The 5609-nt window shown below is 37.4% G+C and overlaps 1 protein-coding gene across 1 annotated transcript in view; it reads left to right on the top strand.

Annotated features, from left to right (window-relative positions):
- Window positions 1-5609, top strand: part of LOC106875962 (prostaglandin E2 receptor EP4 subtype) — a 69192-nt gene that overhangs the window by 57306 nt on the left and 6277 nt on the right. The window lies entirely within an intron of this gene.

The following is a 5609-nucleotide window of genomic DNA, read 5'->3' on the forward strand; positions in this document are numbered from 1 at the left end:
ATACAATAATTTTTGTTATCATTTTGTCTTAATCCACTGTTCAGCTGCTAATAAAAAAATAATAATAATCACTTTTGTCCTCGTCAGGAATGTGTATATAGCATTTTATCTTCTTTTTCCACTTGTTAAATCATCCGTCGGTGGAGGCGCAATGGCCCAGTGGTTAGGGCAGCGGACTCGCGGTCATAGGATCGCAGTTTCGATTCCCAGACCGGGTGTTGTGAGTGTTTATTGGGCGAAAATACCTAAAGCTCCACGAGGCTCCGGCAGTGGGTGGTGGCGAACCCTGTTGTACTCTTTCACCACAACTTTCTCATACTCTTACTTCCTGTTTCTGTTGTGCTTATAATTCAAAGGGTCAGCCTTGTCACGCTGAAAATCCCCCGAGAACTAGGTTAAGGGTACACGTGTCTGTGGAGTGCTCAGCCACTTGCACGTTAATTTCACGAGCAGGCTGTTCCGTTGATCGGATCAACTGCAACCCTCGTCGTCGCAACCGACAGAGTGCCAACAACAAAAAACCATCCGTCCGTTAGTGTAATGCTTTCCTTACTCATTTCTTTTCCAAACAGGTCTGCCTTTTGACGTGATCAGCGGTCCGTTACTTGAAGCGTTTTTCCTTGAACTTTTCCAGTCTGAATTTTCATTTGACTTAATTTGATTATTTTTACCAGATCGTATTACGATTTATGTTCTCGTTATTATACTCATCGATTAAGTTATCAATCAGCTAGTATTATGAAAATTTGTGTGTCTGAAACAAGCACCTCACTAAAAAGGAATTTAAATTATTCGCCTGTTAGAATAAAAGTTCCGGTTTCAAATAAACCGCTACGCACCTACTGCGATTAATATATACAGACGGAAGCAAGAAGTGCTCTAGCTATGGAAATGGAGAAAACGAAGGCTGTTGCTGTTAGTGGTGTAGGCTGGCAGTGTTGTCGTGTTAAACTAGTTATTGTGGTTGAATCAATGTTACGGGTAATGTTGTCAAAGTTTTCAAGTAAACCTTATTCATAAATTGTTTATGTATTATGATGTCATAGTCCTCTACTTCCTCAGTTGTCTTTATGGTAGGGAGTGAGAGCGAAGAGGAAACATCAGTCATGCTTGAAGTATCTCCCGTGAAATCTGTGAGAGAGGCCAAGCAACGAAATCGCAGTTTTCAAATTTATTTACATGTTTCCGAACTGGCAGACTCGTTAGCACGCCGGGCAAAATGCTTAGCGGTATTTCGTCCGTCCTCACGTTCTGAGCTCAAATTTAGCTGAGGTCTACTTTGCCTTTCACCCTTTCAGGGTCGATGAAATAAGTATCAGTGACGCACTGGGGTCAATGTAATCGACTATTCCATTCATCCAAATTTTCGGCCTTGTACCTATAGTAGAAAGGATTATGTTTTCTATGGAATAAAAATGGCTAAGACAATTAGTTTCAAATTTTGGCACAAGGTCAGCAATTTGGAAGAGAGGGTAAGTCTATTAGATCGAACCCAGTGTTCAACTGGTACTTTTTTTTATCGACCACGAAAAGATAAAAGGCAGAGTCGACCTCGGTGGAATTTGAACTCCGAACGTAAAGACGGATGAAATACATCTAAGCATTTCGCCCGGCGTGTTAACGATTCTGCCAGCTCGCCGCTCCACAGGAATTTTTAATTTTAAAACACCTTTCATCTTAACGGTAGAATTAACTGAGAAACTCAAAGATTTAGCATTTGTTACAGGAAAAGCTAAAAATATTGGAGAGATCTGAGAAGTTGCCCAGATTGTGTGAGCATAGTTTCAGTCACTATGATGTAAAATGCTTTAAAATATCGAGATCTGACCATAAACGTATTGCGTAGTCGGTCCTTAACTTGAGACGGAATTGCGGTATATCCGGAGCAACGATTTTCTGGATCGAACCGAGTTGTTCAGTCTACTACCGTCTTACATACCCTATGATCGCTCAGTTAGGGCAGAAATGGGGCTTCACACCACCACAACCAACACTACGACGAACAACAACAACAACAACAACAACACTGTCACCACTAATGTCAACAACAATAGCAACAGCTACAGGACACCAATGACAAGGAAAATTCTATTAGCTCACATGACAAAGAACAACAAGGAAGTTTTATGTAGGACTAACTACGTATATCGTCCATTTATTTCATAGCGTCGAAATTAATGGTTTCTAATAATATAATGTAAGTGAATAGTTCATTATTTTTCCGTCAGGGGAATATGACTTAAAAACATGCACAACCCACCCCCCACACCTGTCGTTAAACACGGCGTAAATTTTATTCATTCTTAAAACTATTTAATACAAACCGTCCATTATGTCACGCACCGTTTTTTTTTCCCTTGTACTACTTTCATTTGTTTCTTCTTTCTATTTTCTTCTTCCTTGTTCTTTTTTCCAATTTCTTTCTTTCTTATTTTTTTCTTCTTCATTGTCCTCCTCCTCCTCCCCTTTTTTGCTTGGCATTCAATATTATTATTATTATTATTATTATTCACCACCATCACCACCACCACTATCATCATCATCATCATCATCATCATCAACTTCTTCTTCTTCTTCTTCTTCTTCTTCTTCTTCTTCTTCTTCTTCTTCTTCTTCTTCTTCTTCTTCTTCTTCTTCTTCTTCTTCTTTTTACTTTCTGTTGAGAACTTCCCAAATAATGCTTGCTGTACTTAGTAGACATGTTTCCTACACTGCATCAACTCTCAGGTCAAAGTCAACTTTTTCAAGCTTCGTTTTCAGATGTTTTTTGTGACTTTTCGCAAGGTTCCAATACTAAGCAATAAATATCACACCTCATATAAGGCGGCGAGAGTTGGCAGAATTATAAACATGTTGAGCAAAATGCTTGGTGACGTTTCGTTCTTCTTTTCGTTCTTCATTTTCGTTCTGAATCCAAATTCCCTCGAGGTCGACTGTCGGAGTCGATAAAATAAGTACCAGTTGCGCACTGGATCGATGTAATCAACTTTCTTGCAAAAATTCCACATGTTCTTTCAGAATTTTTATGCATATACGTTTTGAATTTTTGTTAGCTAACTGTATAGTAAACAAAACTATTTAGAGATATGTCTATAAATTTAAACAAACTAATATTTGTTTTTATAAGCGTTAAAATGTGTACTATAAGATACAAATAAGATGATAATTTATCTTCAAACGCAGAAACGCTCACAGCTGTTTGTTGACAAATTTTTCCGCTTTGTAAGGGCAATTTACCCAATATTTCTGCTGTTCTAACGGCGCTTCTACGTTTGAAAATAAATTATCATCTTATTTACTTTAGAGATGATTTAAAGCTCTACGGCAAAAACGAGAACCAGCTGGATTCATGAGTACAAACCGCAAGAATATTTAGCTACGACGTTGGGATAACTTTTGGAATTGAAAAATGTACAATGATAAAAATGAAAGAGAGAAACCCTATGGAAAATATGGGAAAAAGGCCTAGCTAATGATGAGAATATAAAATTATTAAATGCAGAAGAAACATATATCTGGGAATACCAGAGAGCGATGAAATCAAGAGCATAGAAATGAAGGAAACACACAGAAAATAATATTTTCGCAGAACGAAGAAGATATTAAAGTCATTCTTCGCAAAAATGTATTAACAAAAAGTTTCGTTGGCGTGTAGGACGCAGCCATCTTGTCAGGTATTCAGAGTCAAGAGTGAAAACTTTGAAAGAAGTTCGAAAAGGCATATAGGTATTTAGACAAGCCCCAACTGGTTGCTTTGACAGTATTACAGCCACCTGACTGCATTGAACAATAGATTCCTAAGTATTAAGAAACCATTTTGAACTTCTTATAATGTCTCCACTCTCTTTCTGAACATCTAACGAAATGGATACGTCTTGCGTGTCCATGAAATTTTATGCAATATCGAGCTAAGTCAAACTGTTATTAACTACGAGTATACACACACACACACACACTCTCTCTCTCTCTCTCTCCCTCTCACACACACACACATACACACAGAAATAAATAAATGAATAAATACAGTCATATGTATATGATGCAGTTAAATGAAGATCTTGCGCAAAGAAGGGTTGTTTCATATAGAAAATGATGATTTTATTTCGTTTCCCCTCTTCCCCTCTTTTTCTTTTCTTCTCACTCTTTCACCCTCTTCAACACTTTTCTACCCCCATGTCTCCTCTTCTACCCCTTATGTTTTACTCTCCACCTCCTCTCTTCCTAAGATATGAATCTTGATCGTGCAGTTAAACGTAGTTGCCGTAATGGAAAAAAAGATATAAATTTTATTGCAATAAGGGATTTCTATCCGAAAATGAATGAAGTTTCTTGTAACATGTTTCTAGAATCTTTACTTTGAATCTTTATTCAATCAAAGCTGACGACATTTTTTCCATGTACATTGAATAATAAACACAACCGAAGTCTATAGGGAAGAGAGAAGAAACAAACAACGTTTAAGTCCGAGGAAGCCAGACATGTTGTGTGATGTGGCGACAAAAAAGGAAAAAATATCATTTAATTTTAGTTTATGCACTGCAGAAAGAAATTAAAAAATGTTTAAATATATATGCTTAAATATATATGTCTGTGTGTGGCCATACACACATACATACGCATACATGTATGTATTATGTATCTGTGTATGTACATATGTATGTACATATCTATCTGTCTATCTATCTATCTACATATATATGTGTGTGTACATACACACACACACACACACATATATATATATACACACACATATATACACACACACACATATGTTTATACGTATATATATATGTGCATATATGCCTTGTTCTACCACTACTCTCTCTCTCTCTCTCTTTATATATATATATATATATATATAAAGTGCTGGTGCGTATGTGTTCTCAGGGTGGCTTTCACAGCGGTGACTGACCGTGACAGAGAAAGCTAACAAAATATTTTTATTCTCCCTAAATTGCGAATTCCTAACACGAAGAAAGGGAAGAATTCTCCCCATTTCTCTCTCTCTCCCCCTCTCCCATACCCTCCCTCTCTCGTTTAATTGGAATCAGTTGTAGAAATGAGATAAACGGATAATGTATAAATGAAGAATTAACAAAATATATTCAGGTTTTGACTGGAGAACAATTCCAGTTGTTAGATAAAACTAATTAGTTTGGTGTACTAATGGAAAAGTAAGTAAATGTTCTACATAGTTAGCCTAGGTTGTTTTGGTGTAGATAGATGTTTGGGCATCGTGAAGAAACGTGGCCTAGTCGAGTTCGATTCCCAGGCTAGGCGGCGCGTTGTGTTCTTGAGTAAAAACACTTCATTTCATGTTGTTCCAATACCCCCACATTTCGATCAGGGCGTGGGCGACAATATTGGACGGCCAGAACGAGGTGCGTCTTTGAGGTCAAAATTTCCATTTTTGAACTTGGCATACCAATCACGAGCGGTTCTTTCAGCCATGGCACCCTCTCCATACACAGCGCAAATGTCGCGAACAGCCTTTGCGGCCTTAGAGCCTTGATTAAAAACAAAAAGAAGGAGGTGTCGAAAATGCTCGTTTTTCTTAACTTGACATTCCATTTTAATGATCTGAAAATAAACAAAGATTAACTAAAATT

The sequence above is a fragment of the Octopus bimaculoides genome, chromosome 13 (genome assembly GCF_001194135.2).
Source record: "Octopus bimaculoides isolate UCB-OBI-ISO-001 chromosome 13, ASM119413v2, whole genome shotgun sequence".
Lineage (NCBI taxonomy): Eukaryota > Metazoa > Mollusca > Cephalopoda > Octopoda > Octopodidae > Octopus > Octopus bimaculoides.